This window comes from Terrapene carolina, unplaced genomic scaffold (assembly GCF_002925995.2).
Source record: "Terrapene carolina triunguis isolate 2854851 unplaced genomic scaffold, T_m_triunguis-2.0 Scaffold33911, whole genome shotgun sequence".
NCBI classification, from domain to species: Eukaryota; Metazoa; Chordata; order Testudines; family Emydidae; genus Terrapene; species Terrapene triunguis.
Genome location: NW_020698262.1, coordinates 11,515,904 through 11,535,020, shown reverse-complemented (window position 1 = coordinate 11,535,020; position 19,117 = coordinate 11,515,904). Strand labels below are relative to the sequence as shown.

General features: G+C 44.1%; 1 protein-coding gene across 2 annotated transcripts in view; it reads right to left on the bottom strand.

Moving 5' to 3' along the window:
* LOC113409654 (protein BANP) overlaps positions 1-15,560 on the bottom strand; it is a 251,306-nt gene extending 235,746 nt beyond the window's left edge. For both annotated transcript variants that reach the window (XM_026663811.1, XM_026663812.1), the window contains exon 1: positions 15,485-15,560. The gene's annotated coding sequence lies outside the window, so the exon portion shown is untranslated. The remainder of the gene's footprint in view (positions 1-15,484) is intronic.
* Positions 15,561-19,117: the final 3,557 nt, after the last annotated feature.

Here is a 19,117-nt window from a genome sequence, read left to right as displayed (position 1 = left end):
CTACTTTACTGTTGCAAGATTGCTACAATACTTTAATTGTATGTAACAGGAGGACATTTGTTCCAATTTACCACATAATCCAAAATGTGACATTTTACTTCCCCTCTGCCTGCTCCAAACCTTTAAATTACATTTGTTTTGTGTTAAACAAGAATAAATCCAATGAAGAGGAAAAAATGATCAACACAAACACACATTTTCAAATAGTTATTTTTTGTTGCAAATATGTATTTTCTTCTCCATGCACCTACTGGCCACCAGTCAACCCCTTCTTTATTTGTCCTGCATCCAGTGTGAGTACTACTGATTTAGGCCTCAGTCCTACAGACTTAAACACGTGCTTAGCCTTACGCACTGTGAGCAGTCCCGTTGAAGTCAATGGAACTACTCAGCATATGTTAAGTTAAGCAGGTGCATAAATATTTGCTGGATCAGAGCCCAACAGTGCTCTTCGCAGGCTTTCACCTCTGTGACTTTCAAAACCTTTATAAATCCAAAGTCTGGCTCTGTGTCTAGACCAGAGTCACTCCATTAGACAGCCAGAACTGAGTCTTCCTGCACTAGTGAATAATTCCCTAACAAAACACATTATATATCAACATAATATAACATATTAATAAGTAAAACATAATAAAAAGCAGCCTTTTTAATAGTGTATAAGGTCAAATGCATTGTAAATACAAGAACTGCCAAGCCTCCTATGGACTTCATGCACCAACATATTGGGAATAGAAATATGAAACCTCAAAAGTATTTTAAATAGAAAGTCCAATTTTACACTGCATTGACTTGCACTGTAAACTATGAAGAGAAAAGAAGGCATCTTAAAATTTCTGAACTGCTATTAGCACTTTTACCTTTCTTCTTCCCACTCCACATTATTCAAAAATGGTAAGTAAAAACAGTAATTGTTTAAACCCTATATTCTGTAACTAAACTGGACCACAACTGTTACTGTTTAATTATAAAAATACTAGGATATTACAATGTATAAGAAGAATTATAACAAGCTCTACTGCATGTGATATTAGGAAGTTCTTAGTTTCCAAACTGTAATGTACAGTAAATGCTTTTGGCCCTGTTAGGCCGTACTTAACGATATTGCACAACTGACCAAGGACTAGGGGGCTTACATATGAAAGTTTATAAAGTGCTAAGGAATTTCAAAGATGATAACTTTTCAGTTTCCCTATACAGAAGAAAACAAAATGTATGTTTGTAATGAGATGCCCCTGAAAGATCCTATAGGCAAAAAGCCAGGCATCATCACAATACTGGACTTTGTTCACTAAAAAAATCACTATATTTAATGCTTCACTATTGTCTTTCTGGCAACTGTGAGTGGGGCAGGAGGATAAACTTGGAGTCATTACAGCTTCATGCACAGGTGTTGGTCTGTTTATCCTTTAAGAATGAGCTACTATTGTACGCTGACATTGAGAATTCTTTCAACCTCTGTGTTGAAAAGAATCAAAAGACAGGAATGCAGGTTACAGAAACATATTCATGCATCCAAAGCACAGAAATCTGGTCTCCGAAAGTACATGTCGACTGGCATGAAAGTGAAGGTAAGACAAGTAGGTAACCTAAAAATATCACTTTGATAATGTGGTGCTCAGACACTGTGCTGATGGGCTACAGTGCAAATCCCAAAAATTGAGGATGACAGCAGGAAAAATGAAATAGATGCCTTAACAGCAAAGGATCTTTAAGAAGTCAGAACTTAAAAAAAATGGATTCAGTTTTAAACCCATAAAAGCTCCACAATCTGCAGAAACTCTCGTGGGAGGTGGAGTACCTGCAGCGCTGGGAGAGCTCTCTCCCAGCGCTGGCGCTGCGACCACACTCGCACTTCAAAGTGCTGCCACAGGAGCGCTCCCACGGCAGCGCTTTGGAGTTTCGACGGTAGCCATGCCCTAAGATTGAAAATCCCCACAGCCAGTGGAGAAGCATTACCAAGCATGAAATGCTAACTAACCACAAGAGGTGTCATCTTTTCCCCAACAATAGAAGGCCTATAGATATCAGACAAGCCATTGTGGGACATTAGTAGACAAAAGACTTTGTTGATTGCTTCCCCCCAAGTCTTAGTCCCATCGTAGCCTGAATTCTGAGGGAAGGGTATAAAAATCCTTGTCAAAGAGGAATTGTTATCACTATGCTGCTTGGAATTCAGAGAGGGCAAAATTTCTAAGCATAAAAGGACCCCCAAGCTGCTTGGCTTGGCTTAGTTCTAAAGGACATACGGAGCTTGCGTATTACATCAGCAACTATTACATTTTGGAGCCTAAAACTGTCTCTCATTTGTGCATGTATGTTTACCTGCTTTAACCTTGTAAATAACTCACTTCTTTTTCTTAGGGTATGTCTACACTGGCAGAGTTACAGCACTGGCAGTTACAGCACCACTCAGAGAGCACTGAAGGGAAACTGCTGTTGCAGGTTCACACTATCAGCTGCCTGTGCAATAGCGTGTTCAGACTTGCGGCACTTGCAGAGGTATTTGGAGCGGTGCACTCTGGGCAGCTATCTCATAGAGCATCTCCGTTCTGCCGCTAAGAGTTGTGGGAAGGCAGAGGGCGCCGCAGGGCATGCTGGGTCCTGTCCCAATGCCCCATGATGCATTGCTTCGCATCCCAGCAATCCCTGTGCTTCTGTCTGCATTTGGCGCCATCTTTCAACGGTTTGTGTACTGCACACTCTGCCTTTTCGGTCTGCAGGAATGGATCCCGCACTGTTGACCAATATGCTGCGCACTCTCACTAACACGTCACGAGTAGCAGTGGAGTTATTCCTTAAACTACAAAGGCAAGAGGAGTTTGATATTGATCTCGCCACGCGTACTAGCCACGACACAAGATTGCTTGTGGCATTCACGGAGGTGCTGACCACAGTGGAATGCCGCTTTTGGGCTCGGGAAACAAACACTGAGTGGTGAGATCACATCGTCATGCATGTCTGTGATGATGAGCAGGGGCTGCAGAACTTTCGGAGGAGGAAAGTCACATTCATGGGACTGTGTGGTGAGCTCGCCCCAGCCCTGTGGCGCAAGGACACGAGAATGAGAGCTGCCCTGTCGTTGGAGAAGCATGTGGTGATTGCACTGTGGAAACTGGCTACTCCAGACTGCTACCGATCGGTCGCTAACCAGTTCGGAGTGGGAAAGTCGACCGTTGGACACAGGTTGACGGAAGTGTGCAGGGCCATTAATCACATCCTGCGCTGAAAGACCGTGACTCTTGGCAATTTGTGTGACATTATGGATGGCTTTGCACAAATGGGCTTCCCTAACTGCGGAGGGGCAATAGATGGCACGCATATTCCAATTCTGGCACCAGACCACCTAGCACATTATTCAGAAGGGGTATTTCTTAATGGTTCTCCAGGCGCTTGTGGATCACCGTGGGCGTTTCACGGACATTAACGCAGGTTGGTCCGGAAAGGTGCATGACGCACGCATCTTTCGGAACACTGGCCTGTTCAGGAAGCTGCAAGCAGGGACTTTCTTCCCGGACTAGATCACCATAGGGGAAGTCGAAATGGCCATTGTGATCCTGGGAGACCCTGCCTACCTCTTAATGCCGTGGCTTATGAAGCCATTCATGGGGAACCTTGACAGCAGCAAGGAGCGGTTGAACAACAGGTTGAGCAAGTACTGAAGGCCCGCTGGCATTGCCTATCTGGGAGGCTGGACCTGGCCGATGACAATATTCCTCTGCTTATAGCTGCATGCTATATGCTCCGTAATATTTGTGAAGGGAAGGGTGAAAGCTTCACTCAGGGCTGGACTACTGAGGCTCAGCGCCTGGAGGCTGAATTTGAACAGCCAGAGACCAGGGCTATTAGAGGGGCACAGCGCGGGGCCATAAGGATCAGGGATGCTTTGAAGCAGCAATTTGAAGCTGAAAGCCACTAATATCTGTTCCTATGCTTGGGAGTGCAGTGCTTGTAATGCTAGGAGTCGATTGTGATCGGTGCAGACGATGCACTATGAAGGTTTAAGAAAATTGCCTGTTACTTTGCAGAGCTTTTTTCTTTCAACTAATGGAATACACATTGCTTTCAAACCAAAAAAATTCTTTTATTTAAAAAAAAAAAAAAAAAACAACCAGAGGAGAAAGATAAACAGTGCAGCGGGTACTGTACTTCAGCAGGGCTAAACTGCAGAGGGATGGGCGTTGAGTTCAGTGGGTACTGGGAGTCTGCAGGGCTGGATTGTGATGGGGCAGGAGTGGAATGCAGCGGGTACAGACTGGAGCCAGGAGGTTGATAAGAGTGAGTTGGGGGCGTCTGCGTGGCGCATGGGAAAGAGTTTTGCAACAGCGGCTGCAGGGGAGGGTGGGATCGGAGCTGTTCAGTTTACAGTGCTAGTAGCACCTGGAGCGTGTCTCCTTGGCGCTCCATAACGTTTAAGAGATGCTCCCTGGCTTCGTTCTGGCATGCCGCGTTCTCCTTTCGGTCCCTCTTCTCGCTGTCCCGCCACTCTTTCAATTCTTGTTTTTCGGCCATGGAGTGCATCATGACACCATGCAGAAAGTCCTCTTTAGTTCTTTGTGGCCGCTTTCTAATTCTACGCAGCCGTTCAGCCGGCGATACCAAGTAGGGAGGCTGGGTTCCCAAGATCATATCTGTGAAGCCAAAATGCAACATTTTACAGAAGGAGTATTGTTTGCAACACACAGAACACTCATTCAGTGAGTTAAAAAACAGCCACTATTCACATACCTGTCACTAACTGGCTGACCCCAGGCAAGCACACATGAGCCACAAGACCCCCAAAATGGTGAGTAACCACAGGGGCAAGGGAAATCAGGGTCCCTGGACCGTACTGTACACTGGACACATGGCTCTTGGGGGAACCAGCACTGTGGGCGGGGGCCTTATAATCATTACCGTCCCCACATTTTCCACACGCTGTGTTCATTATGGAAGATATCTCGCTGCTGAGGGTGAGCAGGGAATCAAGGGAGAGTCTTCTCCAAGACTGTGGCTTCCACCCTGGCCCTTATGCAGCTCGCCTGTGTGCTGTAATGCCAACCTGTAATGGCAGAGTGGCACGGGAAAGTTACCCTTAATGGGGGTAAGAAACAAAGCAGCTCTGCCAAAGAACTTGCGGCAGCAGATTGCCCAGTATCTCCATGAGAGTTTTATGGAGATCTCTGAGGCAGATTCCCGTGAAGTGAGGGAGTCAATCAACACCCTGGTCCGCCACTCAGACTAGGCATGTGGTGGTACTCGCATCATACAGACACAAGCCTGCTTTCTGCAACCCTCCTGCCCCCAACAACTCGCTTCAGCGATTCCCAAAATCAAAGCCTCTTACCAGGGGCCTCCTCTCCTGTTTGCGCTTCGCCAAACTCCGACAGCTGTGACTGGCTAGCCTCCTCCGGGGTAGATAAGAGCTCCTGGCTGCATGCATCCCTGACCTCCGAGTTGTCCTCTGCCTCTGGGTCCCCCTCCCACTCTTCGTCCAAGATTTCCTCCTCCTGGCTTGGTCCACTCTCGACTGGCACGCAAGCTACCGAAGTATCCACAGTGGCCTTTGCAATGAAGGTGGGGTCGCCACTGAGTATTGCGTCCAGCTCTTTGTAGAATCGGCAGCTCATGGGCGCAACACCAGAGCAGCGGTTTGCCTTCCGCGCCTTGTGGCAGGCATTCCGCAGCTCCTTCACTTAGACCCTGCACTCCAGCGTGTCCCAGTCATGGCCCCTTTCTGTCATGCATCATAAAATCTGTCCGTAGGTATCATAATTCCTATGCTGGAGCACAGCTGGGACTGGACAGCCTCCTCTCCCCAAATGCTGATGAGGTCCAGCAGCTCGGCATTGCTCCAAGAGGGGGATCGCCTGGTCCGTGGAGCAGGCATGATCACCTGGAAAGATGCACTGAGACCATTGCACATGTCACCAAGCAAACAGGAAGGGGACTTTCAAAATTTCCAAAGAATTTAAGGGGGGGGGCTCACCGTTGGTCAACCTGAGGGCAGGGCAGTAGAACTCAAACCGATGACCAGAGAGGCAAGAACAGGCATTGTGGGACACCACCCAGAGGCCAGTCGCAGCGCTGTAATTGACCAGGGTGTCTACACTGGCACCGTGGCGCTGTACGCCTCTTGTCAGGGTGGTTTTTTTACAGTGCTGCAACTGCACAATTTCTGCGCACTAAGTGGCTTGGCAGTGTGTACACCTCGGGAGTTACACCTCAGAAAGCTGCTTTACTGTCCAGAAACTTGCCAGTGTAGACAAGGCCATAGTTAATAAATCTTTAGTTAGTATTATAGGATTGGCTACAAATATTGTACCTCAGATCTCAAACTAAAAACAACTGACCTGGGTAAGTGATTGGTCCTTTGGGACTGGAAGTAACTGTTGTGATTTTTGGTGTAAGGGACCATCTATCACAAAAACAGGCACGCAAGGGTGGCAAGATAAACCAGAGTGCCCAAGGAGACTGTGACTCCACATTAAGGCTGTTACAGTGCGTTAGGAGTTCACACTTATTACTTGGTTGGTGAAATCTAATTATAGAAACTTACAACCAGTTGGGGATTTGTGCCCTGTCCCCTGACAGTCTGCCCTGAGGTTGGCACTCATGTCAAGCTGTCTAGACTAGCTCATGAGCATATGTATCTATACCAATCTGAAGCATATGCTTTGAAGTTTATGTTCATGGATATTTTTAAACCCATTTTTGATGAATGCAGAGAAGTGCAGATTGCATGGGAGGTAAAAAATTTCCACTTAGTAACATGTTTTCATTCAACTCAATGAAAATCATTGAGGTTTGTGTTCAGGGAAGGAATATCCTCAGTATAACACATACAACACAGTTGAAACTCAGTGTCATAAGATGTCTCAGGGCAGAAGGGAATCAAAAGAGATATTGTCTCACTTCTTACTATGAATACATGATATAAATTCAAATACTATTTTGGACTGCTTTCATGAAAGGTCTGGTCTCATACATTCCCAACAAAATGATGATTCAATTGTACAATTTAAAAAAAAACAAAAAACTTTTTTTTTTTTTTTACTGAGGTAATAAGCGGGAACAAGACAGAAAATGATAGAACATTAATATAGTAAAGCCCAAATTCTGCATTGTTATTATGCCTTATTGTTGTAAACCAGAACATATGGCACAGAGGACTTGACTGTCCACAATACCATTTTAGGTGAATGAGAAGATATACCTAGTGAAACTTTGTTTAAACTAGTTTAATTGACACAATGTGTGTAAAAAAAATATACAACAAAGGCAGTGGTGAGTTTAAATATTTAAATTATTTTTAAAATATTTTGTACTTCTGGTGACCCTCAGTGGATCTCAAAGCACTTTACAAATATTAAGATTCAAAACACAACGGCTATCTAAGATAGTTAAGGAATGCTAAGGGATCATTTACCCACCAATGAAAGCCAGCCATAAGCAGAGTGGAATGTAACAGCTGTTCAGCAATTCTACACAGGAAGAGTATCAGATGTAACTAATAGAAAAGCAAAAAGCAGAGTTGCCTAGCAGGTAGAGGAGACCTGGTTTCTCAGGAGAATGCCTGAGTCCAAGTCCAGATCTGGGTTCTAGTGCTGGCTCTGCCACTGAACTGCTAAGTTGCATTACACAAGTCACTTCCCCTATATGTGCCTCAGTTTCCCCATCTGTAAAATGGGGATGATACTTTGAGCACTATGGATGAAAAGTATTGTAAGAGCTCTGGCAAGATTATTAAACTTGCAGAATGAATTAGGTGGGGAAACAGTTCTCAGAGGTAACTTGGCCAGAACACCCAGGCTAACTCTCTTACTCCTTTGATTACAAATTTTATTTTGTATCTCACTGCAAAGCCAATAACAAAAAAAACCTTTTTGTTCATAACATCTTGCTGGGCCATGGGCTTGGTATAAATTCAGAATGAAGACTGCCCCCTACTGAATAGCCAATACCATTTCTTGCAGCACCTCACAGCTTTCCTAAGTACTGTGATAGCAGAGTGAAATTAACAAGGCCGATGAGTTTCACTACCGCTAAAGACAGCTAGGAAGAAAGAAAAGTAGTAAAGACCTCTCCCACAGTATAGCCAAGACAGCATGAACCCACAACTGTCAAAATGGTGTGGGAAAAGAGAAAGTTCAATCTTGCTTCCAGCAGGGGAGAGAGTGAGAGAGAGAGAGTGTGTGTCTGTGTTTTCTGTATATGAAAGATAGGTGATTGCAAGCAGGATCTAGGGACAGCACCCTTCTCAGCAGGGGTAGTTTAGTTGCAACTAGGTTTCTCACAATCTCATTGTTCCTGTACCTGTATGCTTTGTTCCTATTGCTAAACAAATAATATAAAATACCTAAGGTGGTGTATAGGTTGTGTGACATCTGTTTGTTGCCTTTCCTTGTTTTTGATATTTTGAACAAAACATCCCTATTTAATATTTTATTTTGTACTAGATTGGAATGCATTTGTACTAGTGTCTATGAAGAGGTTTTAGAGAAACTGCCACATTCTTTGTTATCTTCAGATGTAATTTCAGATTTCCACAACATACGTTTCAGTACAACACAGTAAGGATTTTGACACGAAATCTCTATATTTTAGCATTTACAATATACAGCTTAATAAACACAGTGACAAGTTGAGTCCAATATTAAACTAAACAAACAGTATTTCTGTCTGGTTCAAATGAATGCAGTTACCTAATTATAAAAGTTTAACCACCCTCTTTTATGAAAAACCCACAAGAAAGGACTCTAAAGCTGGATTCTTCCTTGCAGTGCTCCTCAACTTTATCCTGGGGGGAGAGGGTTCAGGTCAGGGTTTGACTCAGTGCAAAAGGCTGCACAGTCTGCCCCCAAACATGAGTGATGACATGGAAATCACATGGAGGTCATGCACCTCTTCATCAGATCTTGCCCTGGACAGCTCTGCTCCAATACAGCCACATAACAAGGAGCCACCCCTTATCTTTCACCCCTTTCTATAACATGAACCCCAGCCTTACAGGGTGATATTCATAGGAAGGGAAGGATAGAGTCATGGCAGCAAGCTAACACCATTTCCACAGAGAAAGGGGTAGATCAGTAGTGGGCAACCTGCGGGCCGTGAGACAGTTTGTTTACATTGACTGTCCGCGCCCACAGCTCCCAGTGGCCAGGGTTCGCCGTTCCTGGCCAGTGGGAGCAGCTGTAAGCGGTGCAGGGACGTGCTGGCTGCCGCTTCCGGCAACCTCAGCCACTGGGAGCTGCGGGCAGCTGTGCCTGCAGTCAATGTAAACAAATAGTCTCACCGCTCACCAGTGGATTACTCTGACAGGCCACATGCAGTACACGGGTTGCCCACCACTGGGGTAGATGGATAAGATTCTGAGAGAATGATTTAGACTAAAGGGGGGAGTGATAGCTCAGTGGTTTGAGCATTGGTCTGCTAAACCCAGGGTTGTGAGTTCAATCCTTGAGGGGGCCACTTAGGGATCTGGGGCAAAATCAGTACTTGGTCCTGCTAGTGAAGGCAGGGGGCTGGACTCGATGACCTTTTGGGGTCCCTTCCAGCTCTATGACATAGGTATGTCTCCATAAAGGCTCTCACTACTTTGCCTTAGAAATCTAAAGCTAACACCAAATAAGGCCTTGGCTACACTTGCGGATTCACAGCGCTGCGTCGGCAGCGCTGTGAAGCGCGAGCGTAGTCACGCCGCCAGCGCTGCGAGAGCTCTCTCGCAGCGCTGCCAGTACTCCACCTCTCCGAGGGGAATAGCTTGCAGCGCTGCGAGCGAGCGTGCAGCGCTGCAGGCGCTGATTACACTGGCGCTTTACAGCGCTGCACTCGCTGTGCTCAGGGGGGGTGTTTTTTCACACCCCTGAGCGCAGCAAGTGCAGCGCTGTGAATTGCCAGTGTAGCCAAGGCCTAAGTTAAAAATGTTGCAGGAGAAAATTCGACCTTGGTTCACAGATCAATAAATATTGCTTATTAGTACCTGGAAAATGTTATTAGAATCTGTTACAAAACAGTATATGTTGTTTCAATAGTTCAGTAGTTTTAAGTTCTGGTTAAAAAAAGGTACTTCTAATGTTTTATAGGAAGTTTAGTGGGGAAAAGGTTTATCAAAATTGCCCATGACATTGGGGGGGGGTTTCCCCCAACAAAAGAACTCCCCTCAAAAAAAATTTTCAGTTTTTCATCAAACAAAAAATATCAAAAAATGAATCATTCTGCAAAAATATTGTTGACAAAATGATCAGTTCTACTCAAGATCACTTGTGAAAACTTTAAAGCGGGTAAGGAAAACCATTCAAAGAAAGTTCTATTCTCTACCTTTCCACCTCTGTTTAGGTCTACTAAATTCAGCTCTTCTTCCACTGCCAGTTTACAACAGTGGCCAGAAACGCCTTTGTTAATCTTTGGCTGATCAAAAGCTTAAGCCTTTTCCTGCATCACCAAGGTTATATACATGCCTGTGTTTATTCTAGGATGGAGAACTATAACAATACCTTCCTGAGCTAACTATGAAGACCATTGGGAGACTTTAGTTAGCGAAGAAAACAGCTGCAGCAAGATGAATGCTGCAGTAAGTTTCAGTTACCTTCCTGGTAAAATTAGAAGTGATAACTCACAAAGTCCTATGTATAGAGCCTACGGCACAGCTGCTTCAACGGTCAGCATCCCTCTGACCCACTAGACCAACTATATTTGTCCAGCTGTTTTATAAGGGTAAGGCTGAAGGGAGCAGCAGGCAGTGTTTTCAGTGAAAGACCTTAGCCACCATCAAGGAATAAGACGTATACATGGATCTGGCTTAATTCAGGAAGCTTTGTAAGATGCAACACTTAATTCAGGCTTTTCACTGCCAGACACAGTACTGCAAAGTTTCAGCTTGCATGCTAAGTTTTCCTTTCTCTGTCTAGGAAAGCTGCTTTGTTATGGTGTCATGGAGGTTTCTGCCTGGAGAAATGTTGTTCAGATCAGGCAAAAAGCATGCAATTAGTAATAAATACTGACTCACGTTGCCTTATTTGACTCAGGAAATTAGCCTTTAATAAAAATGACTTTTTTTTATTTATTTTTTTACAAATCTGTAGAGACTTCAGATTTGGATACACTTGCATCTAGCTGAGAGGTGAGGGAAATATGTGTGTAATACGTTTTATTCTTATGCAATTCGTCTCAATCAGAATGCTTCACAACGAGAAAGAGCAATGTTACTTTATGTTCTCTTTCTAGCACGTATTATTAAATTTCTATATTAAAACAGTCTTCTGACCTAGCATTTTAGAAAAAGTAAACATTCTAATACAAGCTTCCAATCAAGCTAATTTAGAAAAAGTATGGTAGTGAACCTGTATAATGTACTGTAAAACAAGTCAGTTGGTTAATTCCATTTATTGAGGCCCTTCCTTATTCCCAAAAAGAACTGTTTTAAGATGTTTACTTCCCACACTATATTTCTACAAAAAGGAAGTAGTTTAATTGTTTATTCAGGGCATCAAGTTTTAGGAAACTGATGTAACTATCACACTGAGCTTTTAGATACAGGGAGAATACTAATATTGTTCAAATTCTTGCTGAGTATACATAATTCAAAATAATTAAATTGAAGAACAATCTATAATCATAAGGAAAGACTGACTCTCAAAGTTCTTCCTCACCTTCTGAATTTTACTTCATGTTCCTAGCACAATCCTGGTTTGCTTATACCACTTTGTAAGTCTTCCCAGAAAACATGATAGCTACAGCCTTTAAACCTATGAAAGTTTATGTACTTTCAAAAGTTACTCACTGATCTTTAGAAGACAAATGCAATGAGTGAGTTTATGCAATAGATCCAGTCCTAATTTTTATTATTTCTACAAATCCACACCCGGAACATAAAGTATTTGATTTTTAATTGTAAAATAATTAAGCTCTAATTTACAGTAAGAGAACAAAAGTAAATTAAGTTCAAAATTCCAACAGATCCTTAAATGACTGTTTTGCAGAAAGGTATTAGAGGGCTCTGTCCAGTGGATTATTTTATTTGTCGAAACAGTCTCATTTATAGGTCAGAATACAAGTGTACTTAAAATAAGGAAATTTTAAATTATTGCGCATTCTGACTAGCGCCTTAATATATGTTCTGCAACACAACAACAGAGCAAATTAAGGATTTAGACGTAGCTTAACAAAATCTTAAACTATGATAAGACAGGCCCTGCACTTGATTTCAAATAAATTGTTTATTTCCTTTTTCACACAAATTAAGAATATGAAAATATGGAATTTTTTTAAAACTAAAATATAAATAAAAAATAAGTAATTTCAATAATTAAAAACCGAACTAAGTACCAAATCCCAGGCCAAGAAAAATTACACCCATGAAGAAAAGATTTTATTGGAAATGAGGTTAGTATGCATAGCATAACTGCATTCGACAACAAAAATGTGTGGCTGGTAGGTTTGCATATATTCCTGCTTCAATTACTGCATTGGTTGGCCTGTTAGATTCATTGCACAAAAAATATTCTGCAGACTTTTAGAATAGTGTTATTTTTGTATGTGCTTCTATGTATGCAGACAAGTTCCCATCTCTTCTCATTAAAAACAAATGGTTGACTTTATTGTGAGAAGTATCCTTATGTATACATTTCTTACAAGAACGTCAGAAATTCCAACTCAAGCAATGCCTCATGAAAAAATATTAAGAGCATGGAAGTTCTGATAAAAAGATGAGAATGTACATGTTCTGTGAATTCATCTCATTTTTTTCCTATGAAAATAAGGGGTAAAGAGAACCTACAATATGCCTATGTAAGTCATTGCAAATTTGGTTAATGTGGGTTGAACCTGCACTGCCCTCATTGTAGAATCAGGATCTTAATCAGGACAACCTTGAATACTCTTTTATGGTATGAAGATATATCATATATTTAACCTTTCCTTAGCTAATCAATGGAAAACAGTATAAAACATATCTTGTGCACCACAGAAAAGTCTGATTTTTGTCCAGGGAACATAAGTAAGGCTCAGATTTTGTCATGGTTAATTTTAGTAAAAGTCATGGGCAATAACCAAAAATCCACGGAAGCTGTGACCTGTCTGTGACTTTTGCTACTGTGGCTCCATGATTTCCCTTGCCACCGTGGTGGCTGGGAGCTATGGGGTTCCCCTTCTGCCCAGAGCAGCTGGAAGCTGGGAAGAGGGGACGCACCCCTCCACCCATGGTGCCTGGGATCTGCAGGGTGACCATATTTCCCAAAGAGAAAACGGGACATGCCCAGCCACTCGCCCAAGGCACAGTCCTTCGCCTCGCACAAGGCTATCGCCCATCCCTGGAGCCCTGAGGAGGGCCCCCTTAGGAGTCTGTCACCTGTCGCTGGAACCTTGCAGGGGGCCCCCTATCACCTGTCGCTGGAACCCTGTCAGGGCCCCACTGGCTACCAGCTCGAGTCCCACAGCCCCTGGGCCTGAAGCAGAGAATGTCACCGAGGTCTCGGATTCCGATTCGTGACTTCCCTGACATAAACGTGGCCTTAAACATAAGCACTGGACTATTTCAAAAAAATTATTTAGCAGAACATGCACCGGCTGAATCCTTAACATCAAACATAACATCAGACACCAGAATTAATGTCCATTGGATCAGTGCGATACTATTAGGCATTAAACATTAATAGTATTTTAAAGAGCCTTACAATTTTAGGCCTGTACTGCAGCCACCTGATGAATTAAACTTGACAGGATCATAAAGATTTTAAAACTTGTACGTTACCATAAATTAGATTTTGGGACCAAGCCACATCCAAAAAATGTGCTCAACACTTTCTGAAACAGGCAGGATGTTCACATCTATGAAAACTGGATTCAATCTTTAACTGCCCTAACAATTTATCAAGTTCTGCTACCTGTCATCTTCCAATGTCTTATTGCAAACTGAGTTATTAGGCTAAAATACAGTTTACTGTACTTACTGAAGTTTATTACAGTGTTTCAGAATCAATTAGAATTTTTAGTTGTTAGATTTTACACAACATTCATTTAACATGTATTTAAATAAGTTAATTTATTGGTTGTTTTATTCAGAGAAAATATTAAAGGGACACTCAACTTAAGTTCTAGTGTTCAAAAGATAAAGTTTCAAGTACCACTCCTGTCCCTGCATATTTTGATGGTTTTACAGCCACATTTTAAGTGTTTTTCTCTCTGTGTATGTTGTGTGAAAGACCTACAAAAGAGGAGAAACTATAATTAAACTGAAACTAACTATACAGAAAGGAAGGTTAGACATAAAGTAAACTAACTGGAGAAGTAGCAAAAACAAAAAAAATGCTCTAAACTTTCCCTTACATTAATATGAAGTGTTATCAGTGAAAACAGTAGGCAAACAATTTTCAGAAAATGAGATTTTTTTTAAGTTCATAATGCCCCTTTAAATTTGTGCTTCTGTTAAAAAATAAAACAAAACTCTTATCTTGGGAATACTAAAAATAAACGGGTATACAAACTATATAGCCCCCTAGCAGAATTGACTATATTTGGTTGTAAGTTTAGTACTTTTCACCATATAAGGAGAAAAAAAAACTTTAAAAACATCTTAATATTCCAAAGACAAGAGGAAGAAAATGTCTGATGGCTAAGTGCAGACTGATTCAGAAAATATCAACTCACATGGGAGAGGGAGAGAAAGGGAAGGGGAAGGTCATCCACCACTTCCAACTGCATGAAGAACATGCCCAGCTACATAATTTTTGCAATCGAGTGTTTGTATGTGCAAGCCCCAGCCCCTTTCCATTACAGAATTCCACAAGTGACACATGGGGTGGGAAAAGGGAGTAAACACCCCCTCTAGTTTTATTCACAATCCACTATGGGGGTAGAATGTGCACCTGGAGAAACAGGCTTCCCTTCTAAAAACGCCCTCGCAATGCAGTGTATGTGCTACACTGGGAGGGTGGGGGTGGAATTACATCTGCCTCACACCAGCCCTCTCAGGAAGAGCATCACAAAACCGGGGGTGGGAATAGCTCCCCCATTATAGTGCTACTCATGGGGGAAGGAGAAATGTAGGGTACTCCCCGCTCCTCAATGCTAGCCTTGCACTCCAATGGGCGGGGGGGGGGCTGAGCCCCCCCCTCCCAGTAGGACTACGGGGGGACAGCACTGGGGTAGGCTGAGAACTGCCCCTCCCCCACAGTACGGCGAGGGGCCTAGTGCCGGGGGAGGGGGAGTCAAAGCGGAGACACCCCCCCTGCCAGAGCCCCGGTCGTGGGGGGAGCAGCCCCCCGGGGAGACCCCACCACAGTGCCGGGGTCAGCAGCCCCATGGGGGAGGGGCGGAGACTCGCCAGCGCCCGCAGACCGTGGGGGCGGGGGCAGAGCCCCCCCCCCGGCTCGGCCCCTCCCTGAGCCTCTCGCTCGCGGCCCGGTTGACTGGCCGACGCTGTGAGGAGCGGGGAAGCCGTGCTGGGCCCCGGCCCTCGGGCCCCAGAGAGGCTGGCCCGAGCCATCCGGCCGCGGGAAGCCGCGGTTACCGTGTGTGGTGGCGAATTCTCGTGGTGTTTGTCGAGCGGCTGCGATAATGGCGTCCTTCCTCGCGAGAGATCTCCGCGTCCTCACTGCGCAGGCGCCGCCGCGCCGCTGCCGCTCCCGCCCTCCCCGAGAGGCTGCGCAGCCGCCCAGAGAAGCCTCCTTGCAACCGCCCTTAACCGCCGCATGGCCAATATCGACTACAACTCCCAGAAGCCAACGCGCGCAGCCTGGTGGCCGGCGCTCCCGTGGGGCAGGCTGGGATGTGTAGTACCATAGCGTGCAGCCGTACCTGCTGGGAGTTGTAGTCCAAAGGAGACCTGGATCTTCTGTGAAAGTTGGGGCGCGTAGTTAGCCCCATTTCATGCCAGTTAGATGCCACCCTTGGGTGACTACATCCCCATGTCCCCCAGAGGGATGGATTTTGGGAGTCCATGAAATCTCATCACCTTGAGCTGGGGCATCATGATATCATGACATGACATGACATGACATGACATGACATCATCGTGCAACATTATGATGTTTTCACACACTGGCACCACATGCAGCGCTCTCGCACTGAGTTGTGGAGTAAGGAGATTTTCCCATGACTTCATCACAGGGCTTGGTGAAGTTTAATGCATAACCACCAATGTTGAGTACAGTGGGGCTTCTGTATCTGGTAAGGTCACCCGCTGTCCCGATTTTATAGGGGCAGTCCCGATTTTTGGGTCTTTTTCTTATATAGGCTCCTATTATCTCCCATCCCCTGTCCCGATTTTTCACATTTGCTGTCTGGTCACCCTGGTGTCTGGTTATTGCTGAAAACCGGGACTGTACCCATTTTTCTGTTCCTGGTCTGGTATCGCTGGGGTTTTGCAAAACCCAGTGTTGTGTCTTGTGTTTTTAAACCCCTCCAGATTTGTCAGTTCAAGGAGCCACTTGACTGAGCTTGTAAAATTGGCAGCAGGCTGGCTAACTGCATGAGAACTACAGGTCCTCCACCATCAAGCCTGTCACATATTGACACATTGCCTTCTACCACTCCCTTTCCAAGTCTCCCTAAGAAGTCTACCCATGCCCAAATGGTGGATTGTGAGTCAACTGCAGATCCTAATGTGTGTTCAAAGGAAACTCCAACATTTTCATCCCTGTGGGCAGGCTAATGGATCTTGCAGCACTTGTGATGCTTCAAAAAAACAAATGGCAGCATTTAGCAAGGTTCAGCATATTGCTGAAAGACAGGCTGCCAGTTGGAATTGGCAAAAATTACACACTGGGCTTGGGTTTCCGTTGCTCCATTCCTGTGTTTGGAGCATGAACTGGGGATCAGGCAAAGGTGGCTTTAAACTACCTTTGTGTTTCTCATATTCTCAAACTGTTGAGGGCCCTGGTGGGCTCTGGCGTAAGCCAGAGAAGCAGCAGGACTGTTCTCATTTAAGCTCTGGTTTAAAAAAAAAAAAAAAAAAAAGTCCCTTTAGGAGTTATCCATCAGCCCTGGAGAGTAAGAATGCAATGTGCTCCAGTCACCAGTATTTCCTCCATTTGCTGCATCTGGTATCTCCCTGCACCCAGGGACTGGGGATGCAGAGGAAAGTATATGACCATTGCAGCAGCTCACTGCTGGCTGGGGAACACCCACATGGGGAGTGTTACCCAGGGGATGTTTTCACCTGCTCCCCCAAAGTACCAGGGTGCAGCAAAGAACTGGCTCCAGGGAGTGCACTCCATCCTCAGCTCTGTGGTTCAGCAGTACACTGCCTCTTTGCAACAATAGTAAATAGAGTGATAATAAGAGATCTGGGGTTAGCAGCACTCTGTATGCTACTGTGGCAGAGAGACCTGGGACAATGTGCTGCTTCAGCACGGGGATCCTGGAGGAACTGAGCAGAAATAGCCTGGTAGAAAGGTGCAGCACTTCAGCAGACCTGCTCCCATGCATAATTGTGCATTCTGCACCTTAGAGACAGCAACAGGCAAGAAAAACTGTGAGGCATCATTGGGGATAGTCATGGGGAGAAAGAAGGAAGCAAGCAAGCTGGGGGATCCTAGAAGAGTTGCTCCAAAGAGCAGAGATGACAGCAGCTGGCATCATGCAGAGCCCAGGCGCAACATTTGCTGCCCCAAAAGTAGCACCAGTGCACCACGAGTACCAAGGTGTGATTGGAGCTGATGCTCATGTGACAGGCGTAGTGGTGGGTAAAGGTAAAGAACTGATAAGATCACTGCCTTGAAGAGAAGTGTCTGGTACCAGGGTGTAGGGCTGAGATTATGTTCTGCATTTATTTAACATCTTCTTCTAAAGTAACCGTATAGCACATAAGCATGTCTAATATAAAATAGTTGTGCATGAGAAGAGCTTTGAAGCTAACAGCCAGACTCTGAATTAGGTGTATTTGTGCAGCACCCTCATGCACCTTCCTGTTAGTTTTCTCCTCCCTTGGCATATTAGTTCCACACGTTTTGCACAGCCGCTGAATCCCAAATCCGTACAAGTTACAGTACTTTACTCCGACACCCATCTTACTACCTATTTATACCACCATTTATGTCATCGTTGAATTTGGCTCCAAAGCTACCAAATGAGTTACAATAGCTTGCTACATTTGGCTGAATGTGGCTCTGTTGTCCCATGCATTGGGTTTGTAAGAAATATCTAGGACCTCTTATTATTGAAAACAAAATGTGGCCACTAGGTGGTAGTATAAAAGTATATTAACTCCATTAAGGGTTTTTCGCTCAGTTTATTGGGAAGCGTTATTTTAGATTTTTATAATCATCAGTGCCAATTTGCTTTTTCTTATGAAAGCTTTTGTTAAGACAGTCATACAGTAATCTCCATCTCACTCTTGCCATCTCAGCCCGCACATCCCTCCCTGTTGATAGATGGTGACACGTGGAAGAGGTAACTGATCCTCCCACTTCCTCCATGCAATGGGTGGGGGGAGGGAATCCACCTTGGAGACCTCCTCTGCGCTCAGATCAACAGGGCCTGATCTGGAGCTCAGTTTTTAACTTGGGTCAAATTCCCATAGACTTCAACAGGAGTGAAAAATGAGTGAGAATTTCAGGATATTAATTGTATTCTTTATTTATATAGTTCCAAATGTGTCTTACTAGAAGGTGCTTTGTTTTTCCCACTCAGATAACAATACCTGATTTGTTATTTGAACTCAAAAGGCCAAATTTTGGCCCACTTTTTTTTTTTTGCAACATATATATATATATATATACTCTAACTTTTATCTACAGTGCTATTAAAAATCATTTGCTCACAGATGACATCTGTTTTATTTCCCCCTTGTTTTAGCTTTCATTTGAGAAGAATTTCCTGGGGAAATTGCTATTCTCACATCTCCAGTATGGATCACCATGTTTGGCACCAGTTGGTATCTCATTCATCATTTTCCCTTTCTTGCTCTTAGAAAAATCACAAGGCCTAGCATACCATCAGAGGTAAAAAATTAACTCTCTGTGCACACAGTTTTGCAACTGTAACAGCACCAGAAGAACAAAGGTTGCCAAAGAGACAGATGTATTCTTCCAGGGCATTTGTTTAAACAAGTGACAGGCATTCACAATCTGAACTCATTGGTATTTGTGGGCAGATGAAAACCAAACATAGGAGGAAAAGAGAAGAGGTGATCAGAGAATAT